The 25494-nt window shown below is 40.7% G+C and overlaps 1 protein-coding gene across 8 annotated transcripts in view; it reads right to left on the reverse strand.

The window, feature by feature from the left end:
- The window catches only part of FAM49B (family with sequence similarity 49 member B), a 494888-nt gene that overhangs the window by 131954 nt on the left and 337440 nt on the right, over positions 1–25494 (reverse strand). For all 8 annotated transcript variants that reach the window (XM_030219138.1, XM_030219177.1, XM_030219154.1 and 5 more), the window contains one exon: positions 7244–7281. The gene's annotated coding sequence lies outside the window, so the exon portion shown is untranslated. The remainder of the gene's footprint in view (positions 1–7243; positions 7282–25494) is intronic.

Here is a 25494-nt window from a genome sequence, read left to right on the forward strand (position 1 = left end):
AATTACTGAATGCATAGAAAGACATGATTTAATGGCTCAGAGTTAACATGAATTTATGTTTATCTATTTATAGACCACCTTCATCCAGGGCGGGTAACAAACCAACATACATAACCTAAAATACAAAATACAGATTAACAAACAGAACAGATCTAGTACAATGCAAAAGAAGCAGTTCAAATACAGTGAAGCATTACAAGTCAATAAGTTGATTCAACAAATGATGCTTCAACATCAATTTAAAAGATGAAATGTTCTGCTGGGACTTCAACACCAGGGGGTTCTGGACCATTTTGCAAACAAAAATTAGGCAAGCCCAGATATAAAAGTCCAGCACACTAAAAATCATAGCTTGTACCACCTTTTGAAAAATCAGACCTGGGTATCAAAAGCTTAACCTTACTTAACAGGAGCAATCTGACATAGAAGTTCCTACCACTGCCTGAACTGGGGCCTAAATCACATCTGCTACATTTTTTTTGAAGGCATGAATAAACACATAGATAAAGGAAAGCCAAGTGATTTTCAGAAAGTTTTTGACAAATTCCCTCATCAGAGACTCCTTAGGAAATTAAAAAGCCGCAGGATAGAAGGCAATGTCCTACTGTAGACTGGTAACTGGTGAAAAGATAGAAAACAGAGTTGAATGGACAATTCTCTCAAAGGAGGAAGATGAACAGTGGACTGCCACAGGGATCTGTACTGGGACTGCAGCTTTAAATGTCTTGAAACATACTGTCTGAATTTCTCCCCAAGGATCCTTCTTCCTGTCACAAAAAGATATAGCCCATCATTACAGCACAGCCAGTTATTTTTCAACGTACAATGCAATCTGCTTAAGTGCAAGGGTCTGGGACCAAAGAAATACATGCAGTTAACCGGAGCGTGAACTTAACCGTTGTGACCCAAAGAAGCTTGACATCTGATAAACATATGTACAGTACTGTTTATTATACGTACAGTATACAGTCTCCATTAACTGACATTAGGCTTACTTGAAGTAATCAGTCATAGTCCTCTGTACACACTTGTGTCTGTGAGTTCCATAGACTACATCTGCCAGATGGTAAAAACTGTCATAGCACTGACATCCAGTGGCCTCCAGATAGGCCCGCACAGTCTTGAGACTCTCCAGCGCTCTTGCAAAAGTGACAGGAGGTTGTTGAATTTCGTCAGCTGCTCATTTCATCATGTTTCATCATCAGCCGTTGCCTGCATGCAGGCGCATATCTCAACATCAGTGCTGCTGTCAGCTGTTTGTAGATCGTAATTAACCGCTACATAGTGATGAAACTCCTCTTCAGTAACACCGGCTGGGATGTCAATAGCCTGTTCATCTGACGCTTTTGCAACAGCTGCATCTGTTTTGTCCCTCTCCATATCCCTAACCATGGTTGACGCCTGTGTAACATGATTCCAGGCTTCTTTCTGCATATATAGGGAATCCAACAGTGATAGATTACGAGCCAGTTCAACAGCATGTTTATCCTTGCCAGTCTGGTCATCCATAACGCTCATCAGACGACGTAGCACAAGAGCCCGATAATGTTGTTTGAAATTGGCTATTATGCCCTGATCCATAGGTTGGATCAGAGAGGTAGTGTTTGGTGGCAGGAAGACCACCTTGACGTTAGACAGACTGACATCATCACTGTGTGCAGCACAATTATCACAAAGCAACAAAATCTGATGCTTTTGTGCCCGCATTCTAGTGTCTAACTTCTTTAGCCACTGCTTCCAAATTTCCCCAGTCATCCATGAATTTGCGTTAGCCTCGTATGACACAGGAAGTCGCTTAACATTCTTCAAGCAACGGGGTTGTTTGCTCTTTCCAATGACGAGTGGTTCCAACTTCTCACTCTCATCCATATTGCAGCAAAGGAGGATCGTCAGTCGGTCCTTCGATGTTTTACTTCCTGAAGTTTCGGCTTGTTTGAATGCAAGTGTTTCATCAGGAATTGCTCGTCAGTAGAGACCGTTTTCATCAGCATTGAAAATGTCACGAGGTGCAAACTCATTCAAGATGGTAGGAAGAACTGAAACAACCCAACTTTCAGCACCAAAGTCATCAGCGTCTTGTTTTTCACCATGCTGTTTCTTGAATTTTATGTTGTTCCTCTCCTTCCATATTTCCAACCATCCAACAGTGGCTTGGAATTCAGTTAGTCCAAGACTTTCAGCTAGCTGATTAGCTTTCTCCATAAGCAGTGGACCACTTACAGGAAACTGTCTGCTCCTGACTTGAGAAAACCACCAAAGAAGAGCATCTTCTACATCCTCAGCTTTTGCCGCCCGTTTACGTTTCCGGTGTGGATTTGTATTGTTTTACCAGTCTTCCAGAAGCTGGTCTTTCTGCTTCAAGATACGTGAAATTTGACTGGGATTGACACCATATTCCTTAGCAATAGATGCTTGACTTTGTTTGTTTTCTAATTTTTTAAGAACTTCTATTCGTTCAGCCAGTGTTAGTCTTACAGTTGTGTGCCGACGACGACTCCAGTGTACCCTCTATCAACATTCTTTCGCTTATTCTGCCTGTGGCAGTTAACCAACGACATTTCAAATTTACCACCCCTTTGTCACGCGCCAATCGGCTTCCATATTCCGTGCATGCGCTTATGCAGAGTCTTTCCTGCAGAGGAACGGTCTTAAACCAAGCATATAAGTGAATCTTGCACTTATCAGTGGTGCGTTAAACCGAAGTTTGTCCCCATAGAAATTGATGGTGCCAAAAACGGGACCGAAGTATGGCATGCAGTTAAACAGAGCATGCACTTATCCAACGTGCACTTAAATGGCGTGCACTGTACTGCCCCATCCTCCTATGTACCCTAAAACTTTCTTCTTTACACCAAGCTTCAAGCCACTTATTGAACTTTTCTGTTTTACGTAGTCTTTCCTCTCCCTTCTCATATGTAGGGAGAACTACAGAAAAAGCTGCAGTCTGAACCAATGACTTGAGTCCCTCTCCCAAGCTTCAGGAACGCACTATGTGCTCCAAACTTGCTATTGTTGGCCAGGTCATTTTTGAACAGGTGGATTACAATACCCTTTACCCTTACTCTCTTCTTGGATCACATTCAGGATAGATCTGAGGGTATAAAGGAAGTTCAGAAATGAGGAAGTAAAAACAAAATCGGGAACTACAAGACAGTCTAACCTCAGTGGTGAGTTAATTAAATTATTGCTAAGACAAAGGATAGTGCAGTTTTCAGAATCAAACAAATTCTGGACATGAAGCAGCTTTCATCACAGATTCGTCTTGTCAGAGGAATTTGATCATTTCTTTGACTGGGTGACATGATGTGGTGCATTTGGATTTTAATAAGACTTTAATACAGGGCTCTGTACAGTTGACTTATAAAGTGCACACCCCGTAGAATGGGCCTTAAGGCAGTGCTAAATATAATTCTGAGGAAAGGGGTGCTACCACTGGTGCAACATAAGGAGTGGTCTGGTTCACCATAACGTATTTTCAAATTATTTTGTAGAAGGGCTATCTGAAAAGACTGGGGATGATATCAAAGGCTGCAAAGGGATCACCGTGGAAAATGTAGAAAACACATAGAATTTAGGAATGGTCTATAATATGGCAGCTAAATTTTAATGCAACCTGCAGACTCATGAATTTCAGCAGCAAAAACCAAAGGGAACAGTATTAGGGGTGAAGCCCTTTTGTTCATAAGACAGCTATGGAACCTGATGGCAACTGTATCTGATGCTCTTACAACAGCCAAGCAGGTAGATAAATCAATAGCAATAGCCAAAAAAGTTGTTTGGGAGTGTAGGGAGAAAAATGTCCAGCACATAAAAAGATAATGGTGTTGCCCCTAATGAAACCTCACAGGAAGTGATGTGCAGTTTGGGAGACCACACTTTCGTAAGGATATAAGCCAAATTGTTAATGATCTTGGCTATAAAACAAAGGTCTATAGGACAAAGGTCTAGACACACAGAAATACCTCCAAGGTATAAAGTACACAGAGGGCAAGACTATTTTCAACATAAGGGAAGCTCTGGAATGAGAAGTCATAGGGTGAAGATGAAGGAGTGTGCATCCTAGAGTAACATATGGGAATATTTCTTTACAGAAAGAATGGTAGATGCATAGAACAGCCTCCCAGAAGAGGTGATAGAAACAGACAGCAACTGAATTCAAGAAACATGCAACAAGAACAGAAGATCTGCGACAGACAGGAAAGAGATACACTACTAAGCAGTTGGTGTAAACAGGCACACTGGATATGCTGTGTGGTCTTTATATGCCATCATTTCCTTTTAAAAGATCACACAAGCCCAATGCTTCTCCCTATATTCTTAACAGGCACAAAATTGATTTACTATTGTCAAAAAGCAAAATATCTAAACCTTAGTATTTCAATCTGTTTTTTGTCTTTCCTGAGACCTCGGTAGTGACTCATTTCACATGAAGTACTCAGCCTCACTGATTAACTCTTCACTGGTTCTTTTATATTTTGTTCATAATAACCTTTTACATTCTAAAAATTACTAGTTAAATATGAAATTAACTTCTCACAATATGCTTTTCCATTCAAATTCCTTCCACAGGTCCTACGTCTGTTCAGCAGCTTTGCTCCAAAAGTACTATACCTAATCTGTGAGATGTCCCTCCTAGTCTTGGAATAGGGAAGCAGAGAGGTAAGATCCAACAGCTTCCTCCAGCATTGGGCAGACCTCAGGTCTTGCAGCAGGCAATGCTGGAAGAGTTTCAAGCTGCTCTCTGTATAAAAGCGAATGCTGCTCCAGTTTTGCCAGAGGGTTCAACTGGCAGCAGTGTAAGTAGGGTTTCATTAAGCCGTGCCCCATATTCAGCTCCACCACAACCCAGGAGAGTTATAAACGAGACAGGGCAGAATGGCAACATGGAGGCATTCCAGTGCATGGAGGATCTCCGTTTTCGCGTCAATCCCAGGGGTCAACTATACACACAGCTCATTGATCCAGCATATTCCATCATCAGCGAGTACTGTTTCTGTGGATAGGGAAGGGGCTCAAGAAGATATTGTGTGTAAGCTGGTTAAGCCAATGAAAGTTATGTTGGAATCTCCTTCGGAAGCCATGGATGCAGTAAATTCTTCATTGACTAAAGTGGTTTCTAAATTTTCTTTGAATTTGAACTCCGTGACTGATTCCCTGAAAACAGCAGGCTCAGGGGATAGAAAAACAGACTGCCAAGGTGGTTAATTTGGAAGCTAAGGTATCAGAGTTACAAGAAGTCTGCAGGACTTTGTTTAAAGATAAAATTTTTACTTCAAAAAAATTGGAGAATATGGAAAATCGATTGAGGAAGAACACTTTAAGATTTCTGGATTTCTCAAAGTCCTCATTAATTGCCCCATGGGTATGGTAAAGAAATATTTTCTGGAAATTCTTAAGTTTCCAGCTGAGACATTGCCACCTTTAGTAAGAGCTCAATACCTGGATTTGTCTGGTGATAAAACTGGAACTGATCTCCAGGCGAAAAATGTAACCGACTTTTTTGGAAACATCATCTCTGGAACTTGTCACCCAAAAACCCATTTTGGTGACTTTTAACTTGAGCCTCACAAGGATACAGGTTCTTAAAATTATATTTTTGTTATATGGACTGTGAATGGCGTCAGGAGGTTTTGGCATTATGCCCCCGAGCACAGACTCTGGGTATGAATTTCTCGCTTTGTTTTCCTTGTACTTGTTTGACTTATCAGAATAATTCCTTTGTCTTTAGTGGACCCAGACAATTGTTGGAACTGGTGGTACCAAAGGAAGAATTGAAAGTACAAACACAACAGCCTATAAGGAAGTTGGGACACTGTTATAGCTGGCTACGGTATCTGCTTGATTCTGGCTTCTTCTCTTGATATATTTATTTCCTTTAAAATTCTCTATACTGTACACCGCTTTGAGTGAATTCTTTCAAAAAGGCAGTAAATAAATCCTAATAAATAAAAACATATATATCATGGCTCCCTTTTCCTTTATTGTGGACATAAATACAAAGCCCATACGCCATGCGCCCTCCCTGCGCATTTTCAAGTCCTTACTCAAGGCCCATCTCTTCTCCCTTGCTTTTGGCGCCTAACCACCTTCCCCATTCCTGTTACCTACACTGACTACGTAGTCTGTTACCATTAGATTGTAAGCTCTCTTGAGCAGGGACTGTCCCTCCCCGTGTTTAAACTTGTACAGCGCTGCATAACCCTGGCAGCGCTATAGAAATGCTAAGTAGTAGTAGTAAAGTTATTTTTTCTCTTTTGAAGATGCAGTTTCCTTATGCCGGTCGTAATTATAATTTCTATTGTTTCCTCAGTTGCACTTTTTGTGACATAATCATATAATTTGAATATCGTATTAAAAACTAAAATAAAATAAAAAAAATTCCTTCCACAGGACCTTATTAGCCAATATGAGCCATGTTTCGCCTATGCTACTTCAGGGCATGGTCCCAAGGAAACACATTATATTAAACTTTGTTTTAAATACATTCTAAATTCTAACTTAAATGCACCTGTGACAATTTTCTGCTCACTTGACTCTTAGCCACAGCAATTCACTGGATTTTTTCCAGTTCAAGATGGTGAACTTCTCTGAACGCTAACACTATATATGTCAGCCAATCAGTTACTCAGTTTCAAATTAATGAAAACCAATCAATCTCCAGATTTAACCCAATTGGAAAAAACATATTATGAGATAAGTTAATTTATATTTAACTAGTAATTTTTAGAATGGAAAAATTATTATGAATACAATATAAAAGGAGCAACAAACAGTTAAGCGAATCGTGAAGCTAAGTACTTCACATGAAAAGTCGCTACCAAGGTCTGAAAACAAAAAACAGACTGAAATACTATGGTTTTGATATTTTGTTTTTTTGAAGTAGTAAATCAATTTTGTGCCTGTTAAGAATATAGGGAGAAGTGCTGCACTTTTGTAATCTTGGATTAGCTGCCCCTGCTCCTTTTTGAATACAAGGAGAACCAATAAAAAGTGATTTTTTCATTTTCTTTTTCTATATTTCTATAAGAGAATATTTTATTGCAGAAAAAAAATTAGTGTTAGGTTCTACTCAATTCCTTTACTTTGGTTTGTGTCAATATTTTTGTACTTCTCCCATAACTAAAGCCATAGTAGAAACAATGATTTATGTCCTGTTCAATATTTTCTTGATTTACTGCTTTAAAATACAAGTTAGAAATGTCCCTTATCATTCCCTACAATGAAAATATATTGAGAAGCTTACCTTCAGCCAGTGCTGGTGTTTGTCTTTGTGACCCCAATCTGGAAAACATAAAACAAGAAACTATGAAATAACATATTCATTAATGCCCATTACTGTACAACTGGAGTGGTACTATAATTAAACTCCAAGAAAATGCAATCCAGCTGACAAATAGGAGAGGGAGGTCCTCACAACTTCCACAGGAAAAGAAAGCAAAAACAACAGGGGTGAAAGTGAGGAAGGTTCCAAACGGCCATGGCAAACAAGAAGTAAGAGCATCCAAAAGTTTATTTGCCAAAGTAAACTGAACCAAAAGACCCTACATGGGCCGTGTTTCGGCACAAAGCCTTCCTCAGGGGTCTGAATAAGGTCAGCACACAAGGGCTGGAGTAGCTGGACCACCCAGTTAAGGGCTGAGGAAGCTAAATGAAGAGACCCAGTAAAGTGGTAGTCCAATTGCTCCTCTAGGATCAGTGAGCCAAAGCAAAGAGATGTGATTGGGAGAAACTAGATGAGATCTTATTCAGAATCCTCCTTGATCCTTGAAGGCCGCCGTTGGTGGTGTAGTGGTCTCTGCGGCTGCGGGGTCAGGAAAGAATCCCACTCTTTCCTTTTGGATGCTCTCACTCCTTGTTTGCCTTGGTCATTTGGAACCTTCCTCACTTTCACCACTGTTGTTTTTGTTTTACTATAATTAAACTTGCATTATGAGAAAAAAAAAGTCAGTTGACGACTAAACAAAATTTAGTAGGATGTTTCTAACATATAAAAATAATAGGAAATATATTTTGAGTTTCAATGGTTAATGCACTACAACTTTGCAATCCTAAAGAAAAAAAACTGTACTGGAACTATCCAACTACAGATCTTAAGAAGAAATTCAGCCCATATGCAACACAAGTATTTAGATGGGAGCTTACAACTGGTCAAATATTTAAATGCATTACAGATGATACAATCTGCATTGGGCTCCGTTGGATGTCACTCAGTTTTGCGAATGATATGTCCTGCTTATCCTCGGAGAAAGGGAGTCCCTCACATTCTCATCTGAACTTCTTTCAAGAACTTGTAACTGATCATCTTTATTCCTTCCACTGGGTCAGGAGAGTAATACAAGAGGGGAGATCAACTTCACCTCAGATAATCCCGATGCTCCCCCATATAGATCTTTACTTCAGCCCTGAGCTGAAGTAAAGGTTCTACACTAAAAGTGAAGTTAAAAACCACAACACAGTTTACTGTAGTTTTCTAAATTGGTAGCAATTCCCAAATTTGATGGGTTTGCACATGATTTATATGCTGATTGCACTACCAGTTAGCACAATGGTTTTACTGTGGATTATTCAGAGCAAACTCCCTTACCACATGTGGACTAAGGTTAGCACTGGAAAATTAAAAGCAAACCAATGCGCTAAACGATAGTATAACTGATTATATCGCTCTCTCAGTACGGGACAGCAGAATTATGTGGCCTATGGTCCTAAGTCCTAAGTGAAATTTATGTTCACCAAAGCTGGTTTCCATGGCACTGACTCACACTCTTTCCCTCATAGGCATTGAAGCGTCCACCGGCGAGTTGGAAGGTGTGTATGTATATATATATGTAAATATAAACCTGTACCACACCATGTAGCAGCAGAAACGTGCTGTATTTCTGGGGTTTTTTTTTTATTATTGTTCTTGCAAGCTCTAATCGAGTTATATAGATTGTTTCTGAAGTTTCAATAAAAATGTAAAACAAAATTATGCTACTTTTTGCAGCAGCATAACAAAACAAGTACAATCTACAAGGCTGAGTATTGAGATCACAGATATAGGCAGGAAGCGTGGATGAGTGATTAGAGCTTGGGTCAGTGACTCAGGATTTCACCCACACCATCATTTGTTCTAGTATCAGATCTGACACCAACTGCATGATCTTAATCATCATTTTGTTTTCCTACTGTTCAATCAAACTGTACAAAAGGAAAAACTGAACGAAGTTAGACTACAGTTATGTTGGTTAGACACCCCTAAGGTTGGGGATGCAGTTTCAAAATGCATAACTGCAGAGTTTTCAAAACATTTCAAGCCCAACACACACCTACGTAAACAAAAATGTTGCACAGCATACCTAAAGCAGACAGTGCAAATGCGGAGGCGGCTTACACAGCCAAGAGCAGCTTGGGAAGCAGTGAAAGCCCAATCAGTCACTCTTCCAAATTTCAAGACCAAGTGAGAGAAGGGGCTGAGATACATAGACCAGTCATAGAGCAAACACACATTTATAAAGCAACAAACAAGCATACGCTAAAATCATGGAGATGACTTTGGTGTTTTTGATACCCCCCAGATATTACCAAGATTTTTCCCAACATCTTCATAGTCTCTCTGTGCTACAAGGTGAAGTACAAGTTGCATTTGTGGTTATCTACCACTTCATGCATTTTCTAACAAGCTTCTTTTGTTTAAGACTCTTGTGAACAGATGAGTCTTACCTTGAGGCCACCTCATCTCCTTTAGCTGCTCTACTTCACTCTTCTACACTGTGAGTTACCATTTAATATAGAACACTATCCACTTGCCCCAAGCTCTACCTTTACTCCTGTCCACAAGGTTCCTGCCCTTTCCCTATCATCGGCTTTTCACCAGACATAAAAACAGAAAATTACAGAAGATAAACACCATCTGACCTATCGTCTGCCCATCCATATAGTTTACTATCCATTCCGCTCCCACAGAGACCCCTATGTGTGATCCCTATGTGCTTCTCTCAAGTTTTCTTTAATTCATATGTATTTGTAGGCCATTCCACATATCCACAACCATTTCCATAAAGACATATTTCCTTAGATTACTCATGAATCTCTCTCCTTTCACCTTCATCTTATACCCTCTCAATCCAGAGAGCTTCTTTGGAGACTAATCTCCTGCGTATTTATGCCACAGAGGTATTTAAATGTCTACCCTAACTCTCCTTGCTGAATTTTCTTCCAAAATACACATATTGAGATCCTGAAGTCTGTCCCCATATGCTTTATGACAAGAGCACTAACCATTTAGTAGCCGTCCTCTGGACTGGCTCCATCCTCTTTATATATATATATTTTTTTTTTACATTTGTACCCCGCACTTTCCCACTCATGACAGGCTCAATGCGGCTTACGTGGGGCAATGGAGGGTTAAGTGATTTGCCCAGAGTCACAAGGAGCTGCCTGAGCCTGAAGTGGGAATCAAACTTAGTTCCCCAGGACCAAAGTCCACCACCCTAACCACTAGGCTACTCCTCCACTCCATCTTTCTGAAGGTGCTGTCTCCATAATTGTACACAGTACTTCAAATGAAGTCTCACCAGACTTTTACAGAGGCAATACCACCTCTCTCTTTTCCTTCTGGCTATTCCTCTCCCTACGCATTCAAGCATCCTTTTGGATTTTGTGTTGTATTTTCTCCTCGTTTGGCTACCTTCCAAGATAATTAAACATGATCATCCCCAAGTCCTGTTTTTCTTTTATGCATAAAAGTGCTTCACCCCAGTTGATCCAAGTGCTAACAAACAATTTGAACGAGTTAGAACCTGTAAGACTTCTAGCATTTGTAAACAGACATTTCAAAGTATGCTTTTTGTTTGTATTTACAAAATGTTAGCAGTTCACAGGGACAATTTGAAATTTTTCAATTCTGCTCTTTGTTTAAAGGCACCTGGCTATTTTTACTTTTATGCAAAGTATCAGGATAACACAACTGCCCTGTTTTGCTAGTATCCTTTAAAAAAAAAAAAATTACCCAGAAAATGTGCTCCTGAGTGCCTTTGCACTTTTCTCCCATGATCTAGTTAAAAAGCTACTTTCTCTTCTTTTTCTCAGAAATATTTCCTTAATTATTACTTCGAAAGGAGTGAAGCCTGTGAAAACTGGGATTGCTTTAATCAGTGGGATTTCAATTAGAGACTTAAGTATATGTATTGTTAAATAATTTCTGTTTTTTAAGAGAGAGAGAATGTAATCAGATGTATTATTTCTAACTAAAATCTGAACAATAAGTATGTTCTCAATGAAATGAATTGACTATACACCGTATTTGGTCTTGAAGAAGCCAACCAGATGATCAATGTGGAATAATGAATTAGATGAGTAGTATCTGGGGATAATCAGGTTAATACCATGTTTTCTTTTTTCTGTTTACTGTTTAATTGATCTCCTTGTCTTATCTCACTCTCCCTATTTTTCTTCACTTTGTGGTCTAAGAAAGAGAAAGATTGTATATAATCCATATATCTAGTTGGGATTGTTTTCTTCTTATCTTGTATTAATGTGCAGTCATCTCTCTATTACTGTTTGCAAGTGACCCTTGTAAAATAAAAAATTATAAATAAAATGATTTTTAAAAAGCTACTTTCTCTTCTTTTTAAAAAGGTTAGTGCCAGCAACCTGATCTCTCCCTGGTTAAGATGGAGCCCCTCACTCAATTCCTAACAAATATAAAACCCTCTTCCCTGCACCATCATCTCCTCCATGCCTTGAGACTCTGGAGCTCTGCCTGTCTCTGAGGTCCCGAGTATGAACTACTATCCTGGAGGCTCTGGTAATCAATTTTCTACCTAAAATCAGCTTCCAGAACCCATTTACAAAATATGTAAAATCTCCAAATACACCCAGAAACGTCGTAACGCGTCTAATGTTTTACAATGTCTCTGCTACACCATTATCTTGTATTTCTAATGTCTGATAATGTCTTCTGTAATGCCACTATCTTGTACTTCATGACCATGTAACCCAAAATCCTTCTGTTAAACCAAATGTATATCCTTTTCTATTTCCAGTATCCATGATATATTCTAACCCACATTGAGCCTGCAAAGAGGTGGGAAAACGTGGGATACAAATGCAATAAATAAATAAATTGTCTTAAATCTGAGATTTCATTGTTGGAAAATGCATTAGCAAGACAGAAGTTAGCAAGACAAAGTGGTTTAAGTATCCTGAAGACAAGCTGTAGATAATTTTAAATATGATATATATTTTAAAGCAAATTGTACATTAAAAGCACAATGGGCCTTCAGAATTGGGTTGGTGTCAAAATAATCTTTTATTGGCAAACCCACTTAAACCAACAAGCGTACTGTAATAGGAAGCCAGTGCAATCTAATCAATAGAGGAATTACTCTATCAAACTGGTGAACACTACACAGCAGCCTTTCTGCTGTATTATGTAACATTTGTAATCCTTTACTACCGTATCGGAGCAACCTAAAATAAAAGAAGTCTAACTGTAACAGAATAATTGCTTGTACCACAATCTTAAAAGAGATCAAATACATTTTTTATACATTGTAGTTACCTTAGTTTGAGAAACACCTTTCAAACCACATTGTTTAACTGACATAACATGGATAGGCTGGAGACTAGAATTATTTCTCTTAAGAAAGATTCCACAGCAAACTGTTTATTTCAAAACAGGAGTGCATCAAAGTGGGCCGCTAAATGAAGAAGTCATAATCAAAGAATTTTGGTTTTACCTGCATTCAACTTTAAATGACTTTGGTTGGTCCACTGTTCTACCCTTCAAAAAGAGAGACCTAGTTGTGTGATAACATCTTCCAAAGACAGGAAGAATCAAATTAAGTTATATCATCTGCATAAGTATAAAAACTTAAGCCTAAAAATAGCAAATGTTTTTCCAAAGACATCAAAATAGATTGACGCAAGAGAGATGAGCCTTGGGTGTTTCCCCACTATCTTCCAGGAATCTGAAAGCGTATCTTGCAGTTTTTTTTACCTTATATGATCTGTTTTGCAAAAATCCTTCCAACCAACTCAAAACACTCCCAATGATAACATTCTCACTCAAAAATTGTAGTAGCAAATCATGGTCAAGGTCAAAAGCTGACGACAGGACAATTTGAAGAAGCAAAGCTTGATGACCTTTAAATACTAAAATCGTATCTCTGCTACTAATGATTTTCAAAGGGATTACAATTAATCTAATGATAATGCCCTGGTTACTCGCTTTCAAATATGAATACTTTATTGACTTGTTGTAAAATAATTTCCTGTTAGTAGAGTTATGTGGGCATACACCTTCTGGCCCTCTGCTGCTGGTAAGGGTACGGAGCTATGGAAACTGGAGGCTAAATGACTCATAGTGCCTTCTGGAGTCCATTTCTGGGGCCACTGGGAAGGGCAAGCAGATATGCCTTCAGGTGATATTTGGAGAATAAGCTGGGAGTTAAATTTCAAAACAGTAGGCTTTGTAGTGGGGCAATGGTCAGTTTGCAGGGTGAACTTAAGATAGTGACTGAATTTGGAGGGAACCGGTATTTGAGTACATGCATACAGTGGTGGAAATAAGTATTTGATCCCTTGCTGATTTTGTAAGTTTGCCCACTGACAAAGACATGAGCAGCCCATAATTGAAGGGTAGGTTATTGGTAACAGTGAGAGATAGCACATCACAAATTAAATCCGGAAAATCACATTGTGGAAAGTATATGAATTTATTTGCATTCTGCAGAGGGAAATAAGTATTTGATCCCCCACCAACCAGTAAGAGATCTGGCCCCTACAGACCAGGTAGATGCTCCAAATCAACTCGTTACCTGCATGACAGACAGCTGTCGGCAATGGTCACCTGTATGAAAGACACCTGTCCACAGACTCAGTGAATCAGTCAGACTCTAACCTCTACAAAATGGCCAAGAGCAAGGAGCTGTCTAAGGATGTCAGGGACAAGATCATACACCTGCACAAGGCTGGAATGGGCTACAAAACCATCAGTAAGACGCTGGGCGAGAAGGAGACAACTGTTGGTGCCATAGTAAGAAAATGGAAGAAGTACAAAATGACTGTCAATCGACAAAGATCTGGGGCTCCACGCAAAATCTCACCTCGTGGGGTATCCTTGATCATGAGGAAGGTTAGAAATCAGCCTACAACTACAAGGGGGGAACTTGTCAATGATCTCAAGGCAGCTGGGACCACTGTCACCACGAAAACCATTGGTAACACATTACGACATAACGGATTGCAATCCTGCAGTGCCCGCAAGGTCCCCCTGCTCCGGAAGGCACATGTGACGGCCCGTCTGAAGTTTGCCAGTGAACACCTGGATGATGCCGAGAGTGATTGGGAGAAGGTGCTGTGGTCAGATGAGACAAAAATTGAGCTCTTTGGCATGAACTCAACTCGCCGTGTTTGGAGGAAGAGAAATGCTGCCTATGACCCAAAGAACACCGTCCCCACTGTCAAGCATGGAGGTGGAAATGTTATGTTTTGGGGGTGTTTCTCTGCTAAGGGCACAGGACTACTTCACCGCACCAATGGGAGAATGGATGGGGCCATGTACCGTACAATTCTGAGTGACAACCTCCTTCCCTCCGCCAGGGCCTTAAAAATGGGTCGTGGCTGGGTCTTCCAGCACGACAATGACCCAAAACATACAGCCAAGGCAACAAAGGAGTGGCTCAGGAAGAAGCACATTAGGGTCATGGAGTGGCCTAGCCAGTCACCAGACCTTAATCCCATTGAAAACTTATGGAGGGAGCTGAAGCTGCGAGTTGCCAAGCGACAGCCCAGAACTCTTAATGATTTAGAGATGATCTGCAAAGAGGAGTGGACCAAAATTCCTCCTGACATGTGTGCAAACCTCATCATCAACTACAGAAGACGTCTGACCGCTGTGCTTGCCAACAAGGGTTTTGCCACCAAGTATTAGGTCTTGTTTGCCAGAGGGATTAAATACTTATTTCCCTCTGCAGAATACAAATAAATTCATATACTTTCCACAATGTGATTTTCCGGATTTAATTTGTGATGTGCTATCTCTCACTGTTACCAATAACCTACCCTTCAATTATGGGCTGCTCATGTCTTTGTCAGTGGGCAAACTTACAAAATCAGCAAGGGATCAAATACTTATTTCCACCACTGTATCACTAGGAGAACAGTCAATAGTGTGTTCATTTTGAACTTTTCTTTTTGAAGAGGCATGCTAAGGTCTCTAAGGTACAGAAAGAGTTCCCTTGATTTATTCCATATGACTTATCTGAATTTGAACACCTGTTTCTTCTGTCACAAAGAAAAAAAGTTTGCGACTTCCGGTTGGTGGTACAGCGTGATGGCCTGCATGCTCCAACCAACCAACACTTTGATTGTCTTAACAGCTCACCTAATTGACTTGTTTTTTTCTCACATTCCTGTTTCAACCTATTTTTCACTATCAGTGATGAAAAAAATAAATCATAAGCTAACTACAGAGTTTCTTCTAATCTTAAATAGCTGGTCTAACCCACCTTCGCCAGATAAAGGTAGTGAGCCATGCAATGACTCGGTCTCCAAAGATCCGGTTCTTGCCGCACAATGACTTGGTCTCCAAAGATCCAGTTCTCACTGAACTTAAAAATATCAAAGATTTGATGCAAAATAATTTGGTGATTTTGCAGAATATGTGACAGGAACTAGAATCCATACATTCTCAAACTGCTATCTCACAAAAATCGATCGAATATCTCACATCTCGTACCATGCTGCTGGAACAAGCTATCCTGCAACTACAGCACAATACCTATGCCATATCCAAATAAAAGAAGACCTTGAAGATCTGGCAAATCGCAGTAGGAGAAATAAAGTCAGAATCCTAGGCCTTCCTGAGGGAGCTGAGGGCTCCAATGACTCCTCCTTCTTAGCTACTTTGCTTCCCAGTTTTCAGACCTGGATTTCTCTTTGGCATCAGAAATAGAACACGCTCACTGTACTCCTTTGGAAATGCAGCCTGCCACCAAATATCCTAGGCCCATTGTTGAGAAGCTACTATGATACTCGCATGATCTGCACATATTACTTACGGCCAAGGGTAAAGCTTCTCTCTCACATGAACCAAAAAATTCTAATTGTACCTGATCTCACCGCCTCATCTGCTGCTAAAAGAAAATCATTCTTAGCCCTCTGAAAGAATCTAAAGGAGCTTGAGGCTCAATTTGGCTTATTATATCCTGCCAAAATGAGGGTTACATATCACAACCATACAGATTCCTACACTGATCCGGAACTCCTAAGATCATGGATTCAACAGACCAAATTGGGCTATGTGTTTTTTGTTTTTTTTCTCTTCTCCTTAACAATCCTATTTTTTCTTGCAGAAGCGCATATAGGGAGTCTTTTACTAAAGATTAGCTCGAGTTATCTGCAGCAGGGCCCATAGGAATAAAATTGGCCCAACTACAGATAATGCGAGCTACTCTTTAGTAAAAGATCCCCATATAATCTTCCTTTCACTATCACTGTACTGGCTCAATTACAAGTGCAAGAAAGCATTGTTTTTCTTGTTGTTTCTTCATTGCCTATTTTTGGTAATTTCTACGATTTCTGGTTTTAGTTGCTGTATGAATACATGATTCAATTGTTCTAACAGTTGGCTAATGCCTCACATTTATATTTCAAGCTTGTATCCCTCCTTTCTCTATTTCTGTGGATGGCACTCTCATTCTCCCTGTCTCATCAGCTCGTAACCTTGGGGTCATCTTTGACTCCTCTCTCTCCTTCTCTGCTCATATTCAACAGATTGCCCAAACCTGTCGTTTCTTTCTCTATAACATTAGCAAAATCCGTTCCCTTCATCTCTGAGCACTCTGCCAGAACCCTTATCCACACTCTTATCACCTCTCGTCTTGATTATTGCAACCTGCTTCTCACCGGCCTCCCTCTTAGCCATCTCGCTCCTCTTCAATCAGTCCAAAACTCTGCTGCGCGACTCATTTTCCGCAAAAGTCGCTATGCTCACATTAGCCCCCTCCTTAAGTCACTTCACTGGCTCCCTATCCATTTCAGTATTCAGTTCAAGCTTCTCTTATTGACCTATAAGTGTATTCACTCTGCTGCTCCCCAGTACCTCTCCACTCTCGTCTCTCCCTATGCCCCCCTTGGGTACTCCGTTCTGTAGATAAATCTCTCTTATCCATCCCCTTCTCCTCTACTGCTAATTCTAGATTCCGTTCCTTTTGTCTTGCTGCACCTCACGTCTGGAATAGACTTTCCGAGCCTGTGCGTCTAGCCCCGTCCTTGGCTGTTTTCAAGTCCAAACTTAAAGCCCACCTCTTTACCACTGCTTTTGACCCCTAACCACTACTCACTTGCCCTGTCCTTTATCCTCACCTATTTATTCCCTTACCCTTAATCGTTCTGTTTACCTGTCTTATCTAGATTGTAAGCTCTATGAGCAGGGACTGTCTTTTGGGTATGGTGTACAGCGCTGCGCATGCCTTGTAGTGCTATAGAAATGATAAATAGTAGTAGTATAGATGTGCTTTTGTTATGTTTTTTTATTGAGGGATTATAATTTTCCTATTATTAGTGGCTTTTCCATTGCAGCCTGATAAGACCAAAAAATTATTATAGCAGGAAAGTGTCATTTCCTATTATAACATCGAGTTATTTATATAGGTTTCCCCACATTTTTCTGTCTTTGTACTCCGGTTCTTTGTTCTTATTTTAATACAAATTGGGCCAATAAATTCATCCATTATGAACATATATGCTCCAAATATTGACTATGTTCCTTTTATAATTTCTTTGAGAGACATACTCATATAGCTCACCTCCTTTGATATTAGATGACTTTAATATGACTATGTTTTGGATAGACAATCCTCATGTTCTTTCTGTCCTTCCAAAATGTGGCAAGAATTACATTTTATCATTAAATACTTTGGTTTATGTGATCCCTGGAGGCTACCAAATCCGACGCAGAAAGACTTCACCTTTTTTCTCCTCACCTCATCAGTCATATTCACGGATTGACTATTTACTCATCTCTAAATCTTTTATGCCTATTACTACAAATACTCAGATTTTCCCCATCTTTGTATCAGATCTTGCACTGAATACATTTCAATTGGAGCTCCACATGCCTAAGCCTACTATTTGCTGGAGATTAAACTCCTCTCTCCTCAATAACTCTGAATGTTAATAAACTTAATATTTTCATTCCAGAATTTTTCCAACAAAATTCCAAATCAGAATTTACTACTGTTTGGGAAGCATTCAAAACCACTTTAAGAGGAGAAATAATCAGCTTTCATTATGGAAGAAAAAACTTGTTCAGACTAAAATGGACACCTTAAAAAAAGAAATCTCAACAGCTGAAAAACAACATATCAGTTCTGGTATAGCATCCATTCCAAAGAAGTTACTTTCTCTAAAATATGAATACAACCATCTATTAAGCAATAAAGCTCAAGATGATCTTTTATACAACGTTTAGGTTCATACATTTCTATGAACAAAGCTGGAAGATTTCTGGCCAGGTATTTGCCTAACTGTAAACAATGTTCTTGAATTGCCAACATCATTACTGAGAATGGTCTTTCCCTAACAGATGATGGGGACATTATTAAAGAATTTGAATACTTATCAAAAATTATATGCTGCTTCTTCTACTGCTAACAAGTCAGAGATTTTTATGCTACACCTTCCTCGTCCTACATTATCTGACTCTCATAACTGCCTACTTGAGGCTCCCATTACTATGGAATAAATTTCTATGGCTATAAAATATCTTGTCTCACACAAACCATCTGGGCCAGATGGCTATCCTTTTGAGTTCTACAAGTTTTTTCCTCCACTATATCACCTTTCCTGAAAGAGATATTTGATTATCTTTACACACATCCTTTGGATCAGGGCAGATTTGCTAAGTTCAAATCTCTGTACTACCTAAATCTGGAAGGGACTCCTCCAAAGTTTCAAATTAAAGACCTATCTCCCTCTTGACTTTGGACTGTAAAATTCTTGCAAATGTATTACTCTTTCGTTTGGAAAAGGTATCAGGCTTACTCATCCACATGGACCAAGTAAGTATTATGAAGGGCCGTTTTATTGGCGATAATGCTTGCACATTTCATTCTATTATTGAATTAGATCATAATTATACTTTGCCAGCCACTGCCACTTCACTGGACGCAGAAAATGTTTTCAACAAGGTAGAATGGCCACATCTTTTTAATACAATTAAATGGTTTGGTTGTAATTAAGGTTTCATTCAATGTATCCAATTATTTTATACAATTCCCTGTTCTAGATTCAAAATAAATGATTCTCTATCAGATCCCATTCATTTGCACTGAGGTACAAGGCAAGGTTGCCCCTTATCCCCACTGCTTTTTAATATAGCTGTTGAACCATTGCAGCTTCTCCTCATATCTAAGGTCTTTCTTCTGGTACTAAACAATATAAAACTATAACATATGCAGATAACCTTATTTTTCTTTCTCGACCATCTGCTTCCACCCCTAAATTGCTTCAGTTGGTCTGTTCTCTCCACCTTTGTGGGATACCGTATTAACTGGGATTAATCTGAAGTAATACCTTTAGATGATGTCACTACTCAAGCTGACATTGGTTCCTCTGATTTTAAAGTGATCTTCATCACATTTTAAATACCTTGGTGTGTTATTCCATAAAGATCAAGATTATCTAATGTAAATTAACTTAAATGTTATTTTAACTAAGGAGGAGAAATTTATTGGAGGGTGGTTTCCTATGTCTCATGGTGGGGTCACTTTGAGGCCATCAAGATATCCATTGTGCCCGTGCTGAATTATCTTAGTATGTTACCTAAATTAGCCCTTCTTTTTATAAAACAGTGGAAAGCAAGATTGCCAAATATTTAAGGCACAATAAGCCTGCTAGAATCACTATAAATACACTGAAGGTTGCCAAACTGATGGAGGTGTGGACTTCTATATCATGTTGCAGAAATTCTAAGGTATGGGGTTTTCTAGTTAACTAGTTAAAACCAACCTCTTCAAAAAGGCCTACCCCAACGATCCCACGTAACTCTCTTCACCTACCAACACAGCAAGACTATAATCGAACAGGACAACACGCAATCTTCATCCATTCCGACCCTCCACTTATACCTCATACGATCACTATACAACTTTGTATTTGTTATCCACCGACTGGGCAAACGCCTCTGACGGTACTATGTAAGCCACATTGAGCCTGCAAATAGGTGGGAAAATGTGGGGTACAAATGCAACAAACAAATAAATAAATTAAATAAACTTATCCTATTCATAATTTGGACAGACCTGCTTGGCTCTCCATTGAATCTGATTTGATGCACCATATATGGTGACGCCATAACAGGTCTCTGTAAGCCACATTGAGCCTGCAAATAGGTGGGAAAATGTGGGATACAAGTGCAACAAATAAAATAAATAAATATACCTTTAGAATGGTTGCCATATGTTTTAAAAAATTATATACCAATGCTGCCAGATACTATTGGGCTCATTTTCGAAAGAGAAAAATGTCCAAAAAATGGTCTAAAAGCGAGATGGACATTTATATTAGAGCAAAACATCCAGCCCATATAATCAAACAGAAAAAGAACTGTCTAAGTCGCTAGTGCGTCCAGTTTAGAACATCTCCAGAGGGGGCATTTCTGAGGCATGTCTTGGGTGGTCTTACGGAATGAACGTCTCCAGCCCATAACGGATAGCAAAATGATTTTACATTGGCGGGAATTCAAAAGTAGAGACTTAGACCTGATAAAAAGTGTCTGGGGTAAGAGCAAAGTTGTCTGTAGACCTAATAACGATTTTGTGAAGTTGAAGAGTGGAGGAATAATTGGTTTGAGAGAAAGTTGCGAGTTGTTTAGTGCTGAGTTACCATTTGTCTCTCTAGCCTAGTCTGAACCTTTTCACCCTTATTTTTCCTGACTTGCCTCCTCCGTGTCTCACCTTCTCAGCTTGTCCACCCCTGATAGCCCACCCCCCAGCCACAAGTACTCCTTCCTCTGTACCTCCCCATCCCCTCCCCCTCCACTGTCCCCAAGCCCACACCCCTTTCATTACACCTGTTTAGTGTCAGTCTGTGTTGCTGTCTTTGTCCTGTGAGCTGCAGCTATGTGAGTGTATTTGTGAGGACTGTTGGTTGCTGCTTGGAGAGTAAGTGGGTAGAAGGTGTGGCACGAGTATTTGCAGTGGCTGAGAGAGTGATTGCTGTGTGGCTGTGCTTTGTGTGACTGCATTGTTTGTCAGTGGTGGAAGAGTGAGTGTCAGGTTGCGTTTGTTGGTGGTGCATTTCACCAGGTTGGAAGGGAGAGGTGAGCACTGTCATTGGGTTGCACCTGTGGTGTTGTGAAATGGATGCACTGAATGCACACGTGGCTCACATGTTACAGGAGGAGGAGGAGGAGGAGAGGTTGGAAGGGAGGTGCCACAGGAGATACTCACATCCCAGAGTTTTCAGGCCCTGTACCTGTTTCCTAGACCTTACTGACTAGCAGTGTCTCAATATGTACCACATTGACAGGGCTGCCATTCAGCACCTTTGTGACCATCTCATAGACGGGGTTGGGGTCAACACATATGGAGTGTGCAACCACACTGGGATGTGAGCTGCAATATCAAGCCTCCATCTGGGACAGAGATGTTATAGGAATCCTTTGTTTGTGATATTTAGATTGAGCAAATATGCGCTGCCGATCAGCTTAGGGTTCTAACGCTGGACATGCTGGTACCGGTGTCTTAGTGATTCTAGCTCATGCCGGATGCCAAATCGTCTGCAAGACACAAGTTTATGCACCAGGGTTCAGGGGATGGCACTTCTTGGCTTCATAGACATCATTCTTTCAGTGGGCAAGTTGTGCAATGCCTCTCCCCATTGTCAGTGACAGAAATCATCTATTTTTTTTTTTTTTTGGGGGGGGGGGGGGGACGACGACATTACACAGGCATAGGTGAAAGGTGAGGTGGACATGAGGACAGAGAGTGCCCTTTCTGTGCAGCATGTGTAGTATTGTAGTCAGTCACAGCTGTTGTTGTGTGGCCTATTTTCCATCACTGTGTGAACGGGGACAGGGGAGGGGGAGGGAAAAGTGCAAGTATGTGCAGTCCCTCATGGCAGCTCTGCATGGATGGTTTCTGGTCATTGGATGTAGACATTAATAATAATATTTATGGATGTGCACATATATATTTCCCTGATTACGCCTGAATGAGGGAATTCAGTACAAGATTGGATTGGTGAGGGAACTCTTGCATGTGCTTCTACAGAAGGGGGACTTCAGTACCCTGTCCATTTCCAGTGCTGGTACATTCTTGGGACTGTCATGGGGGGGAGGGGGCAGACACTGCTGGACACTTACCTTGCCAGGGTGTCTCTTAATAGGGTCCAGGCCCTTACAGACTCATTCCTGTTGCCATTTGAAAAGGCACCTCCTGTGCCTTTTACAGAGCCTAATTTAGAGCTGAGTCTCTGCATTTGAGTAATTCAGTTCTCTCCTTAGACACATTTTTATTTCTTTATTGCATTTGTATCCCACATTTTCCCACCTATTTGCAGGCTCAATGTGGCTTACAGAGTCCTGTTATGGCGCCGTCATTCCAGGATATCAGATACAATTAGTGATGCATAAAGATTAAGGAGGGAAAAAGGAAACGATTTAGGCCGATAAGTATAGAAGGAAGACTTTCATAACTGGGGTGGATTGGCGAGGTTGATCTAGTTAAGGCTATGGGTTTTCTTTGTAGGCCTTGTTGAAGAGATACGTCTTCAGAGATTTACGAAAGTTAGATATTTTGTTGATTGTTTTCAAGGCAGTAGGTAATGCATTCCACAACTGCGTGCTCATGTAAGAGAAGGTAGCCGCATGTATCAGCTTGTATTTTAGTCCTTTAGCTGGGGAAGTGTAGATTAAGAAATTTGCGGGATGATCTTTTGGCATTTCTGGGAGGCAGGTCCACGAGGTTTAGCATGCAGGTCGGGGCGTCTGCATGGATGATTTTGTATACAATCGTGTAGATCTTGAACGTGATGCGTTCTTTAAGTGGGAGCCAGTGATGTTTCTCTCTTAGGGGTTTTGCACTTTCATATTTAGTTTTTCCAAATATGAGTTTGGCTGCGGTATTCTGGGCGGTTTGGAGTTTATTGATAGTTTTGCTTTCACAATAAATGTGCTTCCACGTGCAGAGCCTTATAGGGATGGATTCCACATGGAGGGGGATGTCCTGCCGTGAGAAGCACATTGTTTTTCACATTTGCGTGTGAGGAGGGGCAAGTGGACTTTCACATTCAGAGGCCTCAAAGGGTTCTGGGCCCACTACGTGATTAAACTGCAAGATAGGAGTTTACCAGGATTTGTCTCCAAAAGCGCAGATCTTTTTGGGAGGTTACCTAGTTTCTGCGGACCCGGGTGATTCGTTACAGATGGCTTTATCCCTTTGCAGTATGGCTCACGGTGGTGAGAAAATCATGGAAAGTGAAGACACTGGAGGAGGCCTGGTCAGTAATGTGGGCTTTGGGCTGTGAAAGGTATCAGAACTGGCTGAGACAGTAGTGGCGACATCGGCACCCAGAACGGATTCGGCATGGCAGCAAATCGTGGGACATGGGAAGAAAACTCAAATATGTGACTTGATGGACTCCATAATGTTGGATGGACATCATAGTAACACTTGCTAAATGAAGTATTTGGAGGGTACAGTGTAGGACACTGGGGAAGGGAAGATTTTTTTTTTTTAATCCTCTTTTCCTTGTGCTCCTCTCCTCCTCATATTTCCCTTACACCTTATTTTCTATTGGAGGGTTCACTAGAGGAGTAGGAGGAGAGGAGAATACATAGTGGTATGGGGAAGGGGGGAGAACAGAATGGGGGATTTGCTCTCTACAGGGAAGGGGGCTGCATGTATTTGAATTTGATGTCTTGGGGTTGAGATTAATCATAGTAATAGAATGTTTGATGCTGTGGAATGCATGGGGTGCAAGGCTGGAAAATATCAGGGGAGGCAAAAGGTATGAATGTGATTTTTTTGGGCAGCAGGGAGAGATATGAGACTGGCATGCAAATAAGAGCGACTTTGGAATTATGGGGGATATCAAATGCCTGCTGGAGAATGGGTTGATTCCTCTGGGGTTGGCTGATCCAGAAGGGAAGTGATCAGCAGTTTCAATGGGGAGGGATGGGGTAGATAAGGGTAGGGAAGCGGTTCAGGGTCACCAGGAGGGAGGGGGAGGATACGGGTGAAAAGAAGGGGCTAACGGTGGGATATACCTCTTTGGGAAGTTCTGCTCGGAGGGCTGGGGTGAAGGAGGAGAGCGGCATAGTGGTCGGGACCTGGAATGTAAATCGGCTTAATAATTCTGGGAAATGTAGTGTGGTTTTTAAAGAACTAGGGAGACTACAATGAGATATCGCATTCTTACAAGAAACCCACATGCGACCCCGAGATTCACACATTTTAAACACTCCTTTGGGGAAGTGGTAGTCCATCAGGGGACAGGGGGTAAATGCACAGGGGAAGTAACAATATTGCATCGGCAGAATTTTGGGTTCACTACACAACAGGTGTTTAAAGACTCGAATGGTAGATGTGTGGTAATATGGGGGTTACTAAAAGGGAAGAAATTCAGGTTAATTAATTTATACGCTCCAAACATAGGTCAGGCAGATTTCTTTCGAATGCTCCTGAGGGAGATTCAGGGGTTTGTTAAAGGAGAAGTGGTGGTTGGTGGAGATTTCAATGTAGCTTCAGACACATGCCTGAACCACTCAACTGGGGGTGGGTAGTACAGTGAGCCAAATCACAAAGTATTACTTCATTTTTTTGCAGGCCATATAAGTGGTGGATTGTGGAAGATTAATGCATGGAGTGCAACGCAATTATATTTTCTACTCACACGTCATCCAAACATATACCTGCATAGATGGGATTTGGATTTACCGGAATATGTGTGGTACATTGGATGACGCAACTATTGGTACTATTCAGGTAACGGATCATGCACTGGTGTGGATCAAGATTTGTGGGATGGGGAAATTGAGGGGGCGAGTTTTTTTTGGAGACTTAATGAATCATTGTTGGGGGGGTGAGAAAGTGAGGGAGGATGTCTGTCACACTATATGGGAGTTTCAGCAGCTTAATGACAATGGGGAAGTAAGCGATTGTATTTTATGGGATGCATTGAAGGCAATGGTTCGAGGGACCCTGGTTAAATGGGGGAGTTCAGAAGAAGAGGGAAAAACGGCAGCTTTCCCTTCAATTACAGAGCAGGTTCCTACTACTTGAGAATCAAGACAAAAGGTTGCCTACACCTCAAATATGACAAGAGTTACGGAAAGTGAAGGGGGAGCTAGCACAACTTCAGATGATGGAAATGGATTTTATGAGAACAAAACTTAAGCAAACCATCTGCAACAACCGCTGATGGATCAACGGGGAAGTCCCTGAGGTAGCTGTAACTGTGTAAATGTTAGTTCGCTTTCTTCAGGCCCAGAGAGTGCAATCCTCT

Source organism: Microcaecilia unicolor, chromosome 1, assembly GCF_901765095.1.
Source record: "Microcaecilia unicolor chromosome 1, aMicUni1.1, whole genome shotgun sequence".
NCBI lineage: Eukaryota > Metazoa > Chordata > Amphibia > Gymnophiona > Siphonopidae > Microcaecilia > Microcaecilia unicolor.